The sequence below is a fragment of the Etheostoma spectabile genome, unplaced genomic scaffold (assembly GCF_008692095.1).
Source record: "Etheostoma spectabile isolate EspeVRDwgs_2016 unplaced genomic scaffold, UIUC_Espe_1.0 scaffold00002686, whole genome shotgun sequence".
NCBI classification, from domain to species: Eukaryota; Metazoa; Chordata; class Actinopteri; order Perciformes; family Percidae; genus Etheostoma; species Etheostoma spectabile.
The window spans coordinates 15,398-36,229 of NW_022602939.1; the positions used below are offsets into that span (position 1 = coordinate 15,398).

Genomic DNA, 20,832 nt, shown 5'->3' on the forward strand with positions numbered 1-20,832 from the left:
GAATGTGGAACAGCTCCATGCTGACTACCTGAAATAAAACAAGGCCACATGCTGATTATTGGGGACTTGATTTGATGGATTTATTCTTCCTGTTGTGTCTCTGTTTAAACTCCTAATTTAAAGGTAAAGTCAGCGTCCACTAAAGGTTGTGTTGTTGCTGCTGACAGACTCAGATTATTATTCTAAGTGTGTGACAACATTATGGGATGGATCCCTACAGAGATAGACCTTTTAGTTAAAGAGGAACATCCTTTTAGTTTAGATCCTTTAGTTTCCAACCAGACCAGAGTGGTGATTGTAGGAACAGTGGAAAGATGAACCATGACAGCTTTTCATAAATATATATTTTCTTTTTATATTGACTATAGTTGTGTTTGTTATTAACAGAAATCAACCTGTCAACATCTCTATTCGTCATAAAGTTCCGACGTTAAGCAAAGGTCTGTTTCCAGCCAGATTATGAATTGAAATCCCTGTTATTATTATTATGTGATGAGTCCCATATGGTCTAGCGGTTAGAATTCCTGGTTTTCACCCAGGTGGCCGGGGTTCAACTCCTGGTATGGGAATTGGTATTTAGCCGGTGCAAGTCTGCAGCAAGATTAGTATGGAGACATTTCACTTCAGACACTCACTAGGTTCAACTACTGGCAGCTTGTACTGTCTTTATCAACTAAATCCCTTGTCAGTCATTTCCAACTTTACCCCCCAGTACAAACTCTACAAGGCAAATGTACATCTATAAAGAGCCAAATTATTCATTTATGCTTCCTTCAGCAGACAAGCTTTATGGAGATGCTGACTTCATTTTTCAGCAGGACTTAGAGCCTGCCCACACCGCCAAAAGAACCAAAACCTGGTTCAATGACCCTGGGATTACTGTGCTTGATTGGCCCGCAAACTCTCCTGACCTGAACCCCATAGAGAATCTATGGGGCATTGCCAAGAGAAAGATGAAAGACATGAGACCGAACAATGCAGAAGAGCTTAAGTCCGCTGTTGTAGCATCCTGGTCTTCCATAACACCTCAGCAGGGCCACAGGCTGATAGCATCCACGCCACGCCGTACTGAGGCAGTAATTCTAGCAAAAAGGGGCCCAAACAAAGTACTGAGTACACATGCATGATTATACTTTTCAGAGGGCTGACATTTCTGTATTTAAAATCCTTTTTTTATTGATTTTATTTAATATGCAAATTTTCTGAGATTTTGAATTTGGGGTTTTCATAAGCTGTACGCCATAAGTGGTTAGTACTCTGCGTTGTGGCCGCAGCGACCCCGGTTCGAATCCGGGTCAAGGCAGCTTTGTAAAGCTAGTTCTCTGTCATGCCTCCAAATTGTTCCATCCTCTGCTTCATTTTACATTGATAGAAACTGGACAGCTTAGGATAAAGGTCCTGCAGGAGCCCCCACATTTTGGACTACAACAAAGATTTGACTGGCTTTCTGTACGCTTGCCAACAAAGATCACCACTGTTGGCATAGAATGGTGTGAGAAGCCAGGTACTCCCAATGCTCTCTGAGCGTAGGGCTAGTGGGCCAATGGGTAATGCGTCTGACTACAGATCAAAAGATGTTAGGGTTGACTCCTGGATAGTTTGTTCTGTTCTTTCTGTTCTGTACCTCGACCTGTTGCCTTGATATTCTACCAACGGGACTTTTCAAAAATGTTTCCAATGTTTGACTTCTGATCTTCTACAAATTGTGAACACATCTCTTCTTCAGGTATCTTTCCACAGGCCCTGAAAACTGCAGTAATCAAGCCACTTTTAAAAAAGAACAACCTAGACAAGTCACTAATGAGCAACTATAGGCCAATATCAAACCTTCCGTTTTAAGTAAATCATTGAAAAAGTAGTCTTTCAACAACTCAACCATTTCTTGTCACTAAGCAACAGTTTTGATACCTTTCAGTCGGGTTCCGACCACACCACAGCACTAAAACGGCTCTTGTCAAAGTCTTTAATGACATCCACCTTAACACAGATAGTGGCAAAATTTCAATCTTAGTATTACTTGATCTCAGTGCTGCATATGACACGGTCGACCACGACATACTACTAGACCGATTGGAAAACTGGGTAGGACTTTCTGGCTTAGTACTAAACTGGTTTGAATCCTACCTAAAGAATAGGGATTACTTTGTGTCAATAGGTGATTATACATCTGAGCGTACAAATATGACATGCGGAGTTCCGCAAGGCTCCATTCTGGGGCCTCTTCTGTTTAAAATCTACATGCTTCCACTGGCTCAGATTATGGAGAAAAACAAAATAAGTTACCATAGTTATGCGGATGACACACAAATTTACATAACCTTATCTCCAGGGGACTATAGTCCAGTACAAAAACTGACTAACTGCATCAAACAAATTAACGACTGGATGTGCCAGAACTTTCTGAAATTAAATGAAGGAAAAACTGAGGTAGTTGTTTTTGGAAAAAAAGAGGAACGATTAAAAGTCTGCGCTCAGCTTCAAACAACAATGTTAAAAACAACAGACAAAGCCAGAAATCTTGGTATAGTCATGGACTCAGACCTGAACTTTAACAGCCACATTAAGACAATTACAAAGTCAGCCTACTATCACCTAAAGAACATATCAAGGGTTAAAGGACTTATGTGTCAACAGGACTTGGAAAAACTGGTCCATGCTTTCATCTTCAGTAGACTTGACTACTGTAACGGGGTCTTTACAGGTCTCCCTAAAAAATCAATCAGACAGCTGCAGCTGATTCAGAATGCTGCTGCTCGAGTCCTCACTAAGACCAAGAGACTGGATCACATCACTCCAGTTCTGAAGTCTTTACACTGGCTTCCTGTGTCTCAAAGAATTGATTTCAAAGTACTCTTGCTAGTTTATAAATCCCTTAACGGTTTAGGTCCAAAATACATTTCTGATCTGCTACTACACTATGACCCCCCCAGACCTCTCAGGTCATCTGGGACAGGTCTACTTTCTGTCCCCAGAGTCAGAACTAAACAGGTGAAGCAGCTTTCAGTTTCTATGCTCCTCATATCTGAATAAACTCCCAGAAACCTGTAGATCCGCTGCTACTCTCAGTTCTTTTAAATCAAGGCTGAAGACCTTTCTTTGATGCTGCCTTTCTTTAATTAATGCTCATTTCTTTCTTATGCTGCACTGTAACTTTTATTCTTGTGTTTTCTGTGTCCTAATGTTTCTATTTTGTTTTTAACTGTCTATTCATGTGTCTTATTGATTTTAATGCTTATGACTTTTAACTGTTTGTACTTGTGTTTTATCTGTTTTAATGATTTTGTGTAAAGCACTTTGAATTGCCCTGTTGCTGAAATGTGCTCTACAAATAAAGCTGCCTTGCCTTGCCTTTTAACTTACTTGATCCTCATTTCCAAGTTTACTCCTGTACAAACTATCTATCACAGTAAGTTTACACATATGAGGAGCCAAATGATGCGTAAATATCTTTACATGTGCTAAAACAACTCTAAATCCTTCTATTTAACTGAAGCACAGCTATCATCAAGCTTTCTCTGTTGTTTTTTTTAGAATCAGCAGTACTAGATAAACTATCCCTGTAACTGTCAGTTGTTACTCATCAATTAGGGGAACCTAGAAAAAAGCAACATAATTGTGGATCCGATTTCCGACTATGCTATCACAACAACGCGGCGATTTTATTACCAAATGGTTGTGATCTTATAGTGCTTGGTACTCTGTGTTGCGGTGGCTGCAGCAACCTCGGTAGGAATCTGGGTCACGGCACCTGTGAGAAGCTACTTTTCTGTTGTTTCTTTGAATTACTACATCTTCTGCTTTATTTTACATTGATAGAAACTGGACAGCTTAGCCTAAAAGTCCTGCAAGAGTCCCCATATTTTGGTCTGTAACAAATGTTTAACTGGCCTTCTATACCCTTGCCAACAAAGATCCCCACTGTATGCATACAATTGTGTGAGAACGTAGCTATTGCTAATGCTGAAAGTAGGGCTAGTGGTGTAATGGATAATGCGTCTGACTACGGATCAGAAAATTCTAGGTTCAATTCCTGGCTAGCTCGTAGTGCTCTTTAGTGACTAATTCCCTTGTTTGTCATTTCTGACTTTAACCCCCCAGGACAAACTCTACAAAGAAAATGTACATCTATAAAGAGCCAAATGATGAGAAAATATTGTTTCAACATGTGTGTAAATTCATCTAAGCCTCTCGGTGTACCCATTCATTATTGCATTGTTACTGTATTATTGTAATCATTTGTAATTATTTCCTCTTCATGCACTTGTATATTGTTGTTGGTTTTGATACGGACACTGATAAAATGTGAGTGTGTGTGTGTGTATGTGTGTGTGGGGGGGGGGTTACTGGCCAAAAGGCTTCGGACTTGTCAGGAACATCAGAACAGCTGTAGTTAATTTGTTTGTTTGTGGTCTTGTGTGTATTTTTTTATTTTTACACATTTGAGTGCCTCTTTATGTGTGTAACATGTAAGTTATGGTTCTAATGGTTGATAATGGTTTGATAAGATAATATTTTTTTTAATGTTTTTGCCTGTTATGTTTAATTTATTGGGAAATAAAGACAGATTTTAGTTAACAAAATGTTTTTCTGAACATCAATGACATTCAAAACGCTAATAACTGAAACAGATGTGTGTGGAAACCCATATGTATTGCAAACAGACCTAAGTACTATACAGATAAGAACATCTGCCTCTGCACCAAACATAAAATAACTATTTAATATATAAATATATAAATGCACATGACACTATTGTCAAAACCCACACAACCAACAGACAGAGACGGCATCTTGGAAGTTTGTGATCAATACTGTATGGTGATGTCACCAAGTGGTGTAACATTTCATAGGGGTATGTTTTCACCCCTTGGTTTTAAGGGGTAAGGGGCAAGGGGTAGGGGTAAGACAGAGAAATGGGATTCAGCCATAATCTCTTGATTCATCACCCTTTCAGAGTGTCTACCATAGTGTCACCAGCAAAAAAGATCAGCAGAGGATGGTTTCGATTCATCAACCTGTGGATCATGGGCCCGGCATGCTTCCACTGGTTCACTCTGCTGAAATTCACCCCAGATGGGACTTGAACCCACAATCCCTGGCTTAGGAGGCCAGTGCCTTATCCATTAGGCCACTGGGGCTTTACATTTCTCAGTTTCACCAGTTCAGGAGAAATACATATACAGTTCTGGAGACGTAACGAAAAAGTAACCTTGACCTTTGACCTCCAAAATCAAAATCAGTTCATCCGCGACTCCAAGTGGTTATGAATGCCAAATTTAACATTGAACATTTAAACCTCCAAAATCTCATCAATTGATCTGCGAGTTCATGTTCAAATTTGAAGAAAGTCCCTCCAGGGGGTCCTGTGTTATCACATTCACACGAATGGGAAGTGCGTGTGTATGTAGAGATGGACGGACGACCCAAAAGCATAATACTTCTAGCAACAGCTGGTGCCGAGACATGACAAGAGACAAAAAAAGAGGGGGGGGGAGACAGAGTTAAGTACTGACAGAATAGAGAACTACAGACAAAAGATGTGAAATAGTGCCAAGTGTGACCAGAAGAACTGGAAAAAAACTACAACTATAAAGGACAAATCTTTCTTATGCAACACGTCACCCAGAGGCTTTTCCCCTCAGAAACACCAAGGCTAAGACAAGTGGCCAATAGTTTACTTCAACATTTTTCCCGGGTAGGGTTCCCCACAGAAATCTTAACCAATCAGAAAACTAAATGGACATTAAAGCCGGTATACTCCCTGTTAGAGATCCGGGGGATTAAAACAACACCCTACATACTTTGTGGCTTCATGAACAATATTGTACTATCTCATAAGTACTGGAAGCCACCCGTCTCCACCAATGCATTTCTCAATGCCCAGATGTGTTAAAAGATTTGCAGGGAGCGTTATATTGTGCAGCAGAAAGGCAACAGGTGTGTTACTTTTTGACTGGATTTGTACCATAGCAGTTTAAGCATTTTGCCAAGGTTCAATTTCCAGCCACCGCCATGTTTTGAAACCATTTACAACATAAATATTACTTAGTCAATGATCTCAGAAAAAGTTTTAAAAAATCTAAATGTGCAGGGGTTGTAGCTCAGTGGTAGAGTGCATGCTTTGCGCGTATGAGGCCGCAGGTCCAAACCCCGGCGTCTCCGTCTATTGTTATTGTCCAGTCTGTAAGAGAACTTCAAAAGCCCTTACTCTGAAAGAGAAAACTATTAAAAGGCAATCTCCTTGCGTTCATGGTAATTAATGCAAAAATCAATCGAAATGACCAGATGTGTTGCAAGATATGCAGGGACCAGTGCATTGCCCAGCAATGGTGGTATAGTGGTGAGCATTGCTTCCTTCCAAGCAATTGACCTGAGTTCGATTCCCAGCCATCGCAGTAGTTTTCATTGTGTGCTTACTTGCTTCATTTGTGAAGATTAGCCAGAAAGGTTACTTGCCCAACCCAATTTGATAAAATATTAGATCTCTGTTATGGTACAAATAAGGAAGAATATCAATCAATCAAGCTGCCTCCACGAGGATCCACAGGCACAGGCAGTGCACTACGATTTGCACTTTGCCCGTGTCTGGTAACTACTAACGAATTGAAAAGTTTATGAATTTGTGCAAACAGATATGGCACAGCTATTCAGATTGTTGTGACCAAGTGGTTAAGGTGATGGACTTGAGATCCATTGGGGTCTCCCTGCTCAGGTTTGAACCCTGCTGATAACAAAAAGCATTCTTTAAGAGTCTAAGTCTAAGTCTAACTCTGAAAAAAGTAAAAAAAAAAAATCTGAAAATCTTCAGGGGATGTAGCTCAGTGGTAGAGTGCATGCTTTACATGTATGAGGACCTGGCATCTCCAGCAGGTATTATGGTAGAGTCTTTAAAAGAGCTGCAGAAGATATTACCTCCTGTGGTAATCTGACTGGTAGGGTTATAGAACGTAGTGGTAGACTAGCCCTCTTGTTACACAAACTAAGCGGTCAGCTCTCTCTTTTATACCTCAGACTATCAGACAGCACAACAAGCACTTTAAATGTACATGTTTTACAATTTCTATTTTACTTTATTTATGTACTTGTACTGTAGTATATTTGTTGTATTATGCTCTGGTTTTTATGGGTGGTACAGTGGGTATGAGCACTGTAGTTTCCATTTTTATGGATGAAATAAACTTGACATGCCATTAGGTTTAATCTTCAGCAGGTGGAGACATTTCACTTCAAACACTTGCAGCAACAGATGCTTTGTTAAACATCAACAGACTGGAAATAGACTTATTGCGGTTACAAAGCATGGTAAATAGCAGAGGATGGTTTCGATCCATCGACCTCTGGGTTATGGGCCCAGCACCCTTCCGCTGCGCCACTCTGCTCTGATGTTCATACATAGGGGCTGGAAAACCTGTGATTCACTTTTTGAGGGTAAGTTTCGGAACCTGTAGCAACCAAGGCTCCAACATCTTACGGCTTGTAAAGTTAAACATTTGGTAGACCTTGCAACTATCTTTTATGTGAGCTTCCTGATTTCTCAAACATTGATTATTCACATGTAAAACTTGTGATTGGCTGGTGTTTTAAAAGAGGGCATTGTGAGCACAGATATAAACATCAGTAAGGAGTCTACCAAGTTGCCTCTTATCATTTTAGTTTGGACACCCAGTGAGGCTTACCGCGATGGTTTGGACTGGGTGGACTAGGGTTTTCTGCTGCTCTCGATCAGAAGGCGGTACTCACTCTGGTTTCTCTTCATAACACACAAGTCTTTTGCCTTTTACTAAAGACTTCCTTGGAGGGGAACGCCGATGAGTTGAAACTATTTTTGGTGGGCTTTGCTGTTTGGCCTTTTGTACTTGCTTTTGCTTACCTTTGCTTTTACTCATCAGCTGTTTTTATCCCACCCAGAAAAGTGATTTTAGACCTGGAACGAGCCATCTTTTGTTTCCTGTGGAGGTCCAAGTGGGAATGAGTGCAAAGAAGAGTGATGAAGAAGCCAAAGAACAAAGGAGGGAAAGAAGTACCAAACCTGTTGTTGTTTGAGCAGATTTATAGCTATACACATAACAGCAGCCACAGTAGTTCATGGCATAGCAGGTCCCTTTACGGTATTACAAGGCACCCCAGAGCATAGCAATATGTAACAGGGCTTTGCAGGACGTGTAGCAGGACCAAAGCGACAGCTGCAATCATGATTTTGGAGCCTTCCTGATCCAAGGAAACATGCTTGGGGGAAAAGAACATAAGGATTCTGTGGAATGACTTGCCAGAGGTAGGTTAGTAACAGGCATTTCTGGGACATGGATGCACACAAACAAAAGATAAAAGAGAGAGGAGCTCAGTGTGTCAAAGGAAGTCCCCTGGCAGTCTAAAACTATCACAGTGTAACTAAGAGAGACAGGGAAAAGAGAGGAGCCTGGTCGGGCTAGAACTCTCCCCTGCTGGATCGGGCAATACTGCCCTGTCTACGTCTACTTTATTATATTATTGACTATATGGTTAATGAATCTGACGACTATGAAGAGAAGCAGAATAGAGAAGGGGTGCCATGACTGCGTTTGTCTAGACCTCCGCCGGTCTAGACAAACGCTGCGCCTCTTCTGTCAATCCAATTCTTGTGAATGCAATATCTCTGAACGCCTAGAGGGAATCACTTTAAATTTGGCATACATAACCATGAACTGATTTCGATTTTGGAGGTCAAAGGTCAGGGTTACTGTTTCATTACGTCTCCAGAACTGTATATGTTTTTCTCCTGAACTGGTGAACTTGGTTGATGTAAAGCCCCAGTGGCCTAATGGATAAGGCACTGGCCTCCTAAGCCAGTGATTGTGTGTTCAAGTCCCTTCTGGGGTGATTTTCAGCAGAGTGATGCAGCGAAAGTGTTTTGGGCCTGCAAGCCAGAGGTTGATGGATTGAAACTATCCTTTGCTGGTCACACAATGGTAGACACTCTGAAAGGGTGATGCATCAAGAGATTATGACCCTCAACCTGATTTCCATGGTGAGATGAATCATGATATAACTGCTGGAAAAGTTGTTAACAGCCCATGAAAAGTGGCAAGTCATGTTCTGGCAGATTACTGTCCACTTAAAAAATTGACATCCACTACCCTGTCAGGACCCTGTAGTAATGCTGACTTTCCAGTGATGTGATTGGTAAATGGTCAGGCAGTATACAGGTTTTAATCATATCCATTGGTCGCATGGACGGGACTTCAATAGCCCGGTTCCACCGCCTAATCACTGTCTTGTCTTTGTCATTCTACAACTATTTGGGCTCAAACCTAAACACACCCGAAGCATCTCAGCTGAAAATCCCGCTGCACCTCAAAGGGCTCTCAAGCACTCCCAGTTGTGTGTTTGCAGAAGAGATCCTTGTTTTCTTTTAGCTTGGAAAAAGGCTTTAGCTTCTGACAAGGTAAACAAATTGCACCATAGTGCTACTCATTAGTGTGTCCACTTCAGTTATGTATTGAAGCACATCCTTAGAGCTAATGGCCCTCATTTATCAACCTAACGTAGAAACCAGCGCAGATATGAGCGCAAAAATCCTTTTACGACAGGCTTTACATGATATTCATGAAACGTTCGTATCACACCAATCAGAGCGTAAGAATGATCGTACATTGATAAATGCAGCGGCTGGAAACGATCTTAATTTAAATATCATGCCCCAATTTATTCTCAGTTTTGAGGCCTTGCCCCAAATATTTACAACATGGCCAGACGTAATCCGGCTAAGAGGTGGAGATTGAAACCCTGACCTCTCAGGTGCTCTGGTGCAGCCAGCTATAACCAGGCCCAGGGGAATATGCCGCCTAAGAAAAATGCAATCCTACCCGATGAGGTTGAGGAGATTGAATACACCACTGCCAGGCCGAGTGAGAAGGAGAGTGAAGGAGACGCTGGACCAACAGCCGATTTTCTTTTGGGATAGCAAAGACATTTATGTTGATAGCAGGGACATTGAAGATTGTCATACTCTGACGAGCAAAAACAAAACGGCTACTCCATCGGTAATAATCCGGTTCACCAACAGAAAGAAAAAGTCAGCACTCCTCAGACAAGGAAGGAAATTAAAAGGCCCCCAAGTTTACATCAACGAACACCTCACCAAGAAAAATGCTGATATTGCCAAGAAAGCACGCATACTCAGAAACAAAACAAGATCCAGGCAAGAAATTGTAAAATATACTTTAAACTTCATGGGTTGACGCCTGAGGCAGCAAAAATGTTTCTCATCAGGGACATCACCGAGCTGGATAAGTTTGAAGAAGGAATGAATCAAGAGCAACATAGGCCTACATAAGGTAACTGTATACAAACTGAATTGGACGTGTCAAACAAAATGATTATGGCAAACTTGGAAAGAAACGCTTCTGTTACATATGATCAACTGAACTTGGAAACTTTCAAATACACAGAACATAAACCACAAGACATTGAAAACAACATTGAGCAAGATAATCATTTCTACATTGGTTCTCACTGCCAGTGTGAATAATACACAGTTAAACCTGTAAGATTAGTTTAAACTACATGTGGACAGTTGATAGGTTGATGTTTTCCCCCTGTGCTGTGGCTTAAAAACAGGTTCCACCGAGATTTGAACTCAGATCTCTGGATTCAAAGTCCAGAGTGCTAACCATTACACCATGGAACCTTTAAAAGTAGTGCAAGGGTTTGCTAGAAAGTTTCTTTCATAATATCCCAATGCGTGATATTAAAGGCACACAACAATCACAACGAAAATGAAAAAGCAACAATTATTGGCCAACTTAAGTCATTTAGTTAGCTAAGCGTTTAGAGGATGTGGGAAAAAGCAAGTCAAGAACAGGTTTTGAAGGACTTGCCACAGACAGTGAATACATCAGTAGATATGTCTACTGTGTACAAACACATGGTAACTTTACATCTGTTGACAATAATGATGCTCACAAAACATTGTACTTTCAATTGGGTTTCTGGTGCAAATTCATGTTCTCTTAAATACAAAGAACTGCTAAGTTCTTTATTCCTAATGTCAACTCTCAGACATTAGTTCCAAATGAAAACACTAGTTGTCAGAAGTGGGATTTGAACCCACGCCTCCAGTGGAGACTGCTTCCTGAACGCAGCACCTTGGACCGCTCGGCCATCCCGACGGATCCAACAGATTTTTAGTAGGACCTGTTTAAAAAATTTTAATATAGTAAATTAAACATGTCATGATATAGTTCTTAGTCATCAATGTCAGAGTAGTTTAGTTAAAGTTAAACGATTGGTACCACCAAGTTATCACATCAGTTGCATTCCAGCTATGTAATGTTGGCAAATGGCAGTGGTGGGATTTGAACCCACGCCTCCATAGAGACAGGAGCCTTTAGCCAGCGCCTCAGACCACTTCGCCACACTACCTGCAAGTACTAGTCCCCCACATTGTAACAAACAGTCTGCTTGGTAATGTTATTGGAACAAAACTTTCGCAAGGAAAAAGCCAATACTTTATTGAAAAATGCTAATATTTTATTTAAAAAAATTATCACACTTTGTCATTTTTCTCTGGCATTGTTGGTTTTGGAATATTGTAACCAGCATTAAATGAGTGATTTTGTCTTGAGTTGTCACATCTTCTTTTGCATATTCATTGTAAAGAGCCATTACTCCTCCAACTGCCAACTATTGTTCCAGAGACAATATGATATACAGTTTTAGATTGGAAGGTAACTGTCCAAGACCAAAGACTTTACTGAAATATGTCAAGTGATCAAAACAGTTTGTCAAAATGGGAAAAGTCATGTTTTTAATTAGAAATTCCAGCAAAGTTGTTCATTTGCCATTCAAAAACAAAAGTACAATCATGAAACACATACTACTTAGATACTGCAGCCATCCTGATCACAGCCACGGGGGGGATCTGCATGTGCTTTCTTACCAGGAAGTTTCTGGAGGTCCGAATGGCATCTTTGATGGCGGCCAGGGTGAGACACTGATTTGCAAAGTCACATGCTGGTATCTGTTTCTTTGTCCACGTTGGAGCGGTTGGAACCTTGGTTGCCACCTTCCCTCACAATGTGAATCACAGATTTTCCAGCCTGTGGGTCTGTGCAGCAGAGCAGAGTGGTGCAGCGGAAGCGTGCTGGGCCCATAAACCAGAGGTCGATGGATCAAAACCATCCTCTGCTAGTTCCTATGCTTTGTATCACCACTAAGTCTATTTCTTGTCTGATGTTTGACAAAGCATCAGTTTCTGAAATGAAATGTTTCCACCTAAATACTGGAGCATAAAACAATGAATATACTACATTACAAGTACATACAAACTGTAAAACATTTGCATTTAAAGTGCTTGTTGTGCTGTCTGATAGTCTGAGGTATAAAAGAAAGAGCATGCTGCTTAGTTTGTGTGACAGGAGGTCTTAGTCTACCACTACGTTCTATAACCCTACCAGTCAGATTACCACAGGAGGTAATATCTTCTGCAGCTCTTTTAAAGACTCTACCATAATACCTGCTGGAGATGCCAGGTCCTCATACATGTAAAGCATGGGCTCTACCACTGAGCTACATCCCCTGAAGATTTTCAGTTTTTTTTTATGTTTTCTGAGATAGACTTAGACTTATCTTTATTAATCCTTTTGGGATGACTCCCACAAGGAAATTGAAATATCACTGAATAAAAGAAGAAACCTGGGTAAAACATGTAATGTTAATGTTGTTTATGGCTTCCAAACCTGCAAATGCAACTGCGATGGCTGGAAATCAAACCTGGGATAAATGATTCCACTGCTACGATATAAATCATAATCTAAAAGTAACACACCTGTTGCCTTTCTGATGAATAATACAACGTTTAGATAGATAGATAGATAATGTTTATTGATCCCAAGAAAAATGGGAAATTTCGGTGTTGCAGCAGCAAAATCAGTCACAAAGTACACTAAAGTTTACTGCAAATCTTGTAACGCTGACTGAAAATAAATGCTAAGAAATACATTGGTGGCGACTGGTTGCTTCCAGTACCTATGAGATGATACAATATTGTTCATAAAGGAACATCGACAATTTGAAAACCCTAATAGTCCATCACCTTAACCACTTGGCCACGATAACATGCAAAGCTGTGCTATACCTGTTCGGACAAATGTTCATAACCTATTCAATTGGATTAGTAATACCGAACAATGCAAATCACATTGCACTGCCTGTGTCCGTGGATCCTCGTGGAGGCAGCTTGACTGATTGATATGCTCCCTTAATTGAACCATAACAGAGATCTAATGTTTTATCAAACCAGGTTGGGTGACTTACCTTTCTGGTTACTTCATGACAAATAAAGCAAGTAACATCACTTAAGGAAAGCTACTGCGATGGCTGGGAATCAAACCCAGGTCAACTGCTTGGAAGGCAGCTATGCTCACCATTATACCACCATCGCTGGATGCAAGAAAATCCACAATAATTTGATGTGTCAATGCTTTACTACCACCATTATGGGATGCCTTTCGTTGTCTGAAGGATTTGGACCTTCGAGGGGATACCTCAATGGATTTCTAGTCCATCGCCTTAAACACTCCACCACAACAACCCAAAAAGTGCTGCTATATCTGCACAAATGTTCATACCCTATTCAACTTAGAAAACATTTCAGCATTGTTAAACCAGTAATGGAGAATATCCCTTTTAAACATTTCTTTATGGGGGACATCCTGGACTTCAGAGGTCGGCAAAACTACCCCAACAAGTAGCACTTACTGCATACACAACTCAAGTCAGTGCTTGTGTTTGGGTAGTTCTGGTGCCAGATAAATGCATGTTACTAGTGATGGGAAGAATTGTAAAATAGACTGTCTCTGCATTTGTTCAGATATATTTCTGATGATGAACTCACTACCAAGACAACCCCAAAGAGAAACACTTATGAACACAATAATCATCAGTGTCTCCATTTGAGATGATCTGAATGTGTTTACAATGACATCCAATGACTTTATTGATTGCGGGGGGGAAAAAGTACATAAGGACTTTGGGAAATGACTCGCGAATGACTCAAAGAGGAGAGTTTTAATTTAACTCTTAAAGGTGATGACGGTGTCCAAGTAAACTTGCGTACACAAGGTCAGACCAGACGTGAGATTTTTTTGCAGCCTACGCTCAACGTTCAAACTGAGAAATGCCGAACTTTGCATAGGAATCGGCGTACGCCCGTTCTACGCCTGTTTTAGGTCATACACACGTTTATAAATGAGGGCCCATGTGAGCACAATAAAGATTTCTGGAAGAAAGGTTTGTACTTTATAGTTGTAGTTTTTTTCCAATTCTTCTGGTCACACTTGGCACTATTTCACATCTTTTGTCTGTAGTTCTCTATTCTGTCAGGACTTAACTCTATCTCCCCTAACTATACTTGTCATGTCTCGACAAGAAGTTTCACGCTTTTGGGTTGTCCGTCATCTCTACATCAGAATCAGAAATTCTTGATTGATCCCTGAAGGGAAACTCTGGAAAAAAACTTCTCCTTCAAGCCAGATTTGAACCAGCGACCTAAGGATTTTAGCTTTATGCCTCTACAGTCCTCCGCTCTACCAACTGAGCTATTGAAGGGAGGAGGCACGCACACATGCACTTCCCGTTCTTGTGAATGTGATAACACAGGACCCCCTGGAGGGAATTTCAGTGATAGAGCGCACTTCCAGTCTCAATGCCCAGATGTATTACAAGATTAGAAGTAAACATTGTACTGCCCAGTGATGGTGGTATAGTGGTGAGCATAGCTGCCTTCCAATCAGTTAATCTGGGTTCAATTCCCAGCCATCGCAGGGGCTTTGTTTGAGTGATGTTACTTGCCTTTTTTTTTTACAAAAGGTCAGCAGAAAGGTTACTTGCCCAACCTGGTTTGATACAACATTACTGTCTATTGATCTATTTGGGCTGCACAATTATGGCCAAAATGATTGATCAATATGGAGATCGCGATTAATTATCACAATTATTTGTTGATTATCTACTCTACGTCTTTTAGCTTTGGAACCCCCCTTTCCCCACAGCTTTCAATTGTCAGATATGGGTGGGGGAGTGGGCACTGTGTCCAACCCTTTCTGTGTAAAAAAACAACTAAAGAAGTCTCTTGGATGAGAGACACAACTTCTGCAGAGAACCTTTTACCAAGTCCAGTTGTCCTTGGCCTCGTTGTGGACTTTTGGGGTAATAGCATGGATCAGGAACCAAAACGGACACATCTGGACTCAATGTGGGCATTGTACGGCAATATTTGACACGTTTAGACCATGAAGACAGTTATCAGTTTATTTCCCATCTGGCAGGTATATTTGTGGACTCAGTTGGACATTTTGAAGATAATTGCACAATGTTGACCCAATTGTCAGTCTATTTCCCATCTGGCAGGTACATTTCTGGATTCAGGTGGACATTGTGGACAGAAACATTGGAGGATCTTGATTCCCACCATAGGATTTGTCCTGTATTGCACATTGTCTTCACATCCTGTGCAATGTATTGCCATTGTCAAGCACATTGCCACCCTGGTGACTTTCTTCCATGTCTCCATGAACGCCCATATATTTGGGCTGACAGTTGAGAAACCTTCCCTTGTTAACTATGACATGGATGACTGAGAACCCACTATATCATGATGTTTAATTTACTATATTATTATTTGCTGAGACAGGTCCAACTGGACATCTGCTGTATCAGTCAGGAAGGCCGAGCGGTCCAAGGCGCTGCGTTCAGGTCGCAGTCTCCACTGGAGGCGTGGGTTCAAACTCACATCTACAAAGATACATTTTAACAAATATGACTCCCTGATGGTCTAGTGGCTAGGATTCAGCCCTCTCACTGCTGTGGCCCGGGTTCAATTCCTGGTCAGGGAATGGTCAGGACTTGACAGATTCAGGTGAAATATTTAAAAGAATAAGTTCCTGGACTTGTTTTTAGTTGATTTAGATTTGTCAAATTCTTCCTCATTAGTTTATTGCTAGAACCCCAACACTTTTAAAGAGTACCATTTCCTTTAAATCAGACCCCCGACAGCGGATGTATCCTTTTGTCATCATTGATGGGTCATAAACACTTCATCTGCCTCTATCTCAATAACAATTCTTTTCATTTTTTCAAACAGTAACTTGTAATGGAAATTTACATTTAACCAATGATTTTCATATTAATTATTCATAATAAGATCTCCGATGTCTTTCAGAGTATATGACTTCTCTATCTTCCTCAGTGTCTTCTCCTTGTAGGGGACAACTGAATTTGTTATGTCTTTGCATTTTCCCACCAAGGAGGGCTCGCTGATTCCACTCGGAAATCCAAATGACAAGGAAGCAATTTCAAACAGCGGGGTAAGTTAAAGTTTCAATTCTGTTGGATAAATTATTTAAATTGGACATTGAGATGGTTTGTGAGACAAATATTGACTGTGATTCAACTGAGGGATTCGGGGAAAGTTATATTTTGTTTTGTAAAACTTTGGGTTGTGTACAAAACAAAACCCAAGAGAGAAGCTAGTTTTTTTTCCAATTCTTCTGGTGACACTTGGCACTATTTCACATCTTTTGTCTTTAGTTCTCTATTCTGTCAGGACTTAATTCTATCTCCCCCACCTCGTCTTTTTTTTCATGTTCTGTCTTGGCAAGAAGTATTATGCTTTTGGGTCGTCTGTCCATCTCTACATCAGAATCAGAAAGACTTCATTGATCTGTGAAGGGAAACTCTTGAAAAGACTGCTCCTGTGAGCTGGATTTGAACCAGCGACCTAAGGATTTCAGTTTAATGCCTCTACAGTCCTCCGCTCTACCAACTGAGCTATCGAAGGGCAACAATGTATATGAACACACTTCCCATTCTTGTTGATGTAATGAAACAGGAACCCCTGGAGGGAATTTCTGACTCATCAGGGCCTGTAGCTCAGTGATAGATCGCCCTTTCAGTCTCAATGCCAATGCCAAGCAATTGACCTGGGTTTGAGTCCCTGCCATCGCAGTAGCTTTCTTTGAGTGATCTTACTTGCTTCTTTTTTTTACAAGAAGTCAGCAGAAAGGTTACTTGCCCAATCTGGTTTGATAAAATCTCTTTGAGCTGCATGATTATGGTCAAAATGATAACGACAATTACTTTGATCAATTTTTTGTTGATTTTCTACTCCAAAGTGCTGGAAAGGAAGGTTTCACCAATCGTCGAAAACCCTAGTCGACCCAGTCCAAACCATCACGGTAAGCCTCACTGGGTGTCCAAACTAAAATGATAAGAGGCAACTTGGTAGACTCCTTACTGATGTTTATATCTGTTCTTACAATGGCCTTTTTTAAAACACCAGCCAATCACAGGTGTTACATGTGAATGATCAAGGTGTGATTAATCAGGAAGCTCACATAAAAGATAGTGGCAAGGTCTAACAAAATGTTTAACTTTACAACCGGTAAGCTGCTGGAACCTTGGTTGCCACCTTCAGTCAAAATATGAATCACACATTTTCCAGCCCATGAGCATAAACAACAGAGCAGAGTGGCGCAGCGGAAGCGTGCTGGGCCCATACCTGCTTAACACCCATAAAAACTGGAGCATAATACAATAAATATACTACAATATAAATACCGTGAAATTTGCACATTTAAAGTGCTTGTTGTGCTGTCTGATAGTCTGAGGCATGAAAGAGAGAGCAGACCGCTTATGTATCACAGGAGGTCTTAGTCTACCATTATGTTTTATAACCCTACCAGTCAGATTACCACAGGAGGTAATATCTTTTAAAGACTCTACCATAATACCTGCTGGAGATGCCAGGTCCTCATACATGTAAAGCATGAGCTCTACCACTGAGCTACATCCCCTGAAGATTTTCAGATTTTATTTTATTTATTTCCGAGATAGACTTAGTCTTATCTTTATTAATCCTTTTGGGATGACTCCCCCAAGGAAATTGAAATATCACTGAATAAAAGAATAAACCTGGGTAAAACATGTAATGTTAATGTGTATATGTCTTCAAAACCTGTAAATGCAACTGCGGTGGCTGGAAATCAAACCTTGGATAAACGTGGACAGAGTAAAACTAACAAAAATGAGCGGGAGAGGTGCTGGACTGAGAGACCTCTAGGGCCTGGCGGACACGGATTACATCTAGCAGCTCATGTTCATCTGCAAAAACTAGCAAGAAAACACACACAACTTCCGTGTAGGCTACTTCAAAATAAAAGCATTTATTGTGACAGTCTTCAGTATTAAACAAATAAAGTTGTGTACCTTTACATTTTAAACTAAACATTTCACAACAACATTCAGTCGGGTCCGCTACAGTCTGTTGGGCTTTTTCTCTCCGTTTGAGCCGTATTTCCCTTTTTGCATATTCTTCCCCTCCTCGTTATTTTCCATTAGAAGCTGCTGCTCAGTGGGTGAAACATATGGCGCATGCTTCTTCTCAATTTTGCATCAGTAAATCTGTGATCGATATGTGGTCTATTTGAGAAAGCCGTGAACGTGCACTTATCCCATCTATCTACACCTGGCTGGACATAGTTCACCTGTTCATCCTGGCTCGGCAAAGTAGGGCTTTCTGCTGGAAACGTTTCAAAACAACGTTTCATTTGCAGTGAGCATTGTATTGTCCAGCAGAAAGGCAACAGGTGTGTTACTTTTCAACTATGATTTATATCATAGCAGTGCAATCATTTTGCCCAGGTTTGATTTCTGCAGTTGCATTTACAGGTTTTGAAGCCACACAGTACAACAAGCACTTTACATGTACATATTTTACAGTTTTTATTGTACCGTATTTTTGTATAGTAATGTTGTGCAGTAAATTTTGGTATAGTAATGTTGTGTAGTATATTTTTGTTCCAGTTGCTCCAGTTTTTATGTGTGTTATCGTTACTGTTATTTCCATTTTTACAGATTAAATAACCTTCACATGCCATTGAAAGTGTACCTTTCAGACACCTGCTTTGTTAAACATCAACAGTCTGGTCACAGGCTTCATGCTGATACAAAGCTTAGAAATTAGCAGAGGATGGTTTTGATCCATCGACCTCAGGGTTATGGGCCCAGCACGCTTCCGCTGCGCCACTCTGCTCTGCTCCTCTGCTTCACAAGGCCGGCGGAGAATCTCTGATTCACATTTCATGGGAAGGACCAAGGTTCCAACATCTTACAGCTTGTAAAGTTAAACATTTGGTAGACCTTGCAACTATCTTTTATGTGAGATTCCTGATTACTCACACATTGATTATTCACATGTAACACTTGTGATTGGCTGGTGTTTTAAAAAAGGGCATTGTGAGTACAGATATAAACCTCAGTAAGGAGTCTACCAAGTTGCCTCTTATCATTTTAGTTTGGACACCCAGTGAGGCTTACCGTGATGGTTTGGACTGGGTCCAATAGGGTTTTCTGCTGCTCTCGATCAGACGGCTGTACTCACTCTGGTTTCTCTTCATAACGCACAAGTCTTTAGCCTTTTACTAAAGACTTCCTTGGCGGGGAATGCCGATGAGTTGAAACTATTTTGGGTGGGCTTTGCTGTTTGGCTGAGCCTTTTGTACTTGCTTTTGCTTACCTTTGCTTTTACTTATCAGCTCTGTTTCTATCCCACCCAGAAAAGAGATTTTAGACCTGGAACAAGCCATCTTTTATTTCCTGTGGAGGCCCACGTGGGAACAAGTGAAAAGAACAGTTATGAAGAAGTAAAAGGAGAAAGGAGGGAAAGGAGTGTTGGACCTGTTATTGTTTTTAGGGAGCAGATTTACAGCTATACACATAACAGCAGCCACGGCCCAATCCAGAAATCCTAAGACTGCAGGGGGTTAGGGTTAGGGTTAAATGCTGGCACGGTTCTGGATGGGATCAAACCTCAGAAGATTGAAGACCTTACCCTCTGATCTTAACGTACCTGGTAGGGATGAGCGAGTACAGCATTATCTGTATCTGTACTCGGACTGGGCGGGGACTAACCCGGGAGTGGACATGATTTAATCCGGAAGTGTGTCGGGTTGTCTTGAAATGGGCGGGGCTTTAACCGGTATGTTATTTTAAGCATGCAAATGATATGGGTTGATCAGAGGCGGGGGGGGGGGGGGGACTGTGTTCTACAGATCAAATAGATTGAATAAAATAGAAAAAAAAAAAAAATCTCTGACAGTCAGAGACGCGACAAATGAAAAAGGAGCGCCATGTTCTTCTCATTTTTTCCCAGTTTTTTCTGTTGCGTGCAGTTGAAGCAGGACATGAAAAGTTGCCAACATACTCTAGTACAATTTTGATTGCTCCTAATCTGGGTAAATTTAACATCAAACTGGAATTTAAATTTCAGATTAGGATTGTAACAGCTCCTGCCTTCAGGACCGGAGTTGAACCCAGGACCTCTCGCACCCTAAGCGAGAATCATACCCCTAGACCAACGAGCCACATTAAAACATCATAATAGAAATTTTCCATCAAGTAAAAGTAGTTTTTTTGGCATGTAGTGTTTTTATGGCAACACTGCCAGATTGAGCTTTCTGACTATAGTGGACGAAAGACTGCTTTTGAAACAAAACATTTTATCAACGTTCAAACTTGAATTTTTCGGTCAAAAGTGACAGCAGATAAGCCTAGTTTCCACCATCTATTGGACGACAAACTACTTTTGCCAAAATTGGAAATTGTAGATTGATAAAAAGGAAATTCAGCTTGGATTTGTCACTGACTTGAAAGGCTATGGTCAGGTAGATTATCATGGGGTCTTTTCATGTCTCCACTGCCCGATTCAGCTTTCTGATATAATTTGACAACAGGAAACATTTGATAGAAAATATTTTTACCAAAACACAGACTTGATTTTGTCAGTAAAAAGTGAAA

General features: G+C 40.8%; 6 non-coding genes across 6 annotated transcripts; 3 read left to right on the plus strand and 3 right to left on the minus strand.

Annotated features, from left to right (window-relative positions):
- Nucleotides 1-5,065: 5,065 nt before the first annotated feature.
- Nucleotides 5,066-5,138, minus strand: trnar-ccu (transfer RNA arginine (anticodon CCU)). The gene has a single exon. It is a non-coding gene; the product is annotated as a tRNA-Arg (tRNA).
- Nucleotides 5,139-7,736: 2,598 nt separating this feature from the next.
- LOC116676107 (U5 spliceosomal RNA) lies at nt 7,737-7,850 on the plus strand. The gene has a single exon (XR_004328596.1). It is a non-coding gene; the product is annotated as a U5 spliceosomal RNA (small nuclear RNA).
- A 933-nt stretch (nt 7,851-8,783) lies between these two features.
- trnar-ccu (transfer RNA arginine (anticodon CCU)) lies at nt 8,784-8,856 on the plus strand. The gene has a single exon. It is a non-coding gene; the product is annotated as a tRNA-Arg (tRNA).
- A 1,738-nt stretch (nt 8,857-10,594) lies between these two features.
- Nucleotides 10,595-10,666, minus strand: trnaq-uug (transfer RNA glutamine (anticodon UUG)). The gene has a single exon. It is a non-coding gene; the product is annotated as a tRNA-Gln (tRNA).
- Nucleotides 10,667-14,498: 3,832 nt separating this feature from the next.
- trnay-gua (transfer RNA tyrosine (anticodon GUA)) lies at nt 14,499-14,586 on the minus strand. Its single transcript is given in 2 exon segments — nt 14,499-14,534; nt 14,550-14,586. It is a non-coding gene; the product is annotated as a tRNA-Tyr (tRNA).
- A 4,827-nt stretch (nt 14,587-19,413) lies between these two features.
- On the plus strand, nt 19,414-19,529 carry LOC116676108 (U5 spliceosomal RNA). Its single transcript, XR_004328597.1, has one exon. It is a non-coding gene; the product is annotated as a U5 spliceosomal RNA (small nuclear RNA).
- The last annotated feature ends 1,303 nt before the right edge of the window (nt 19,530-20,832 follow it).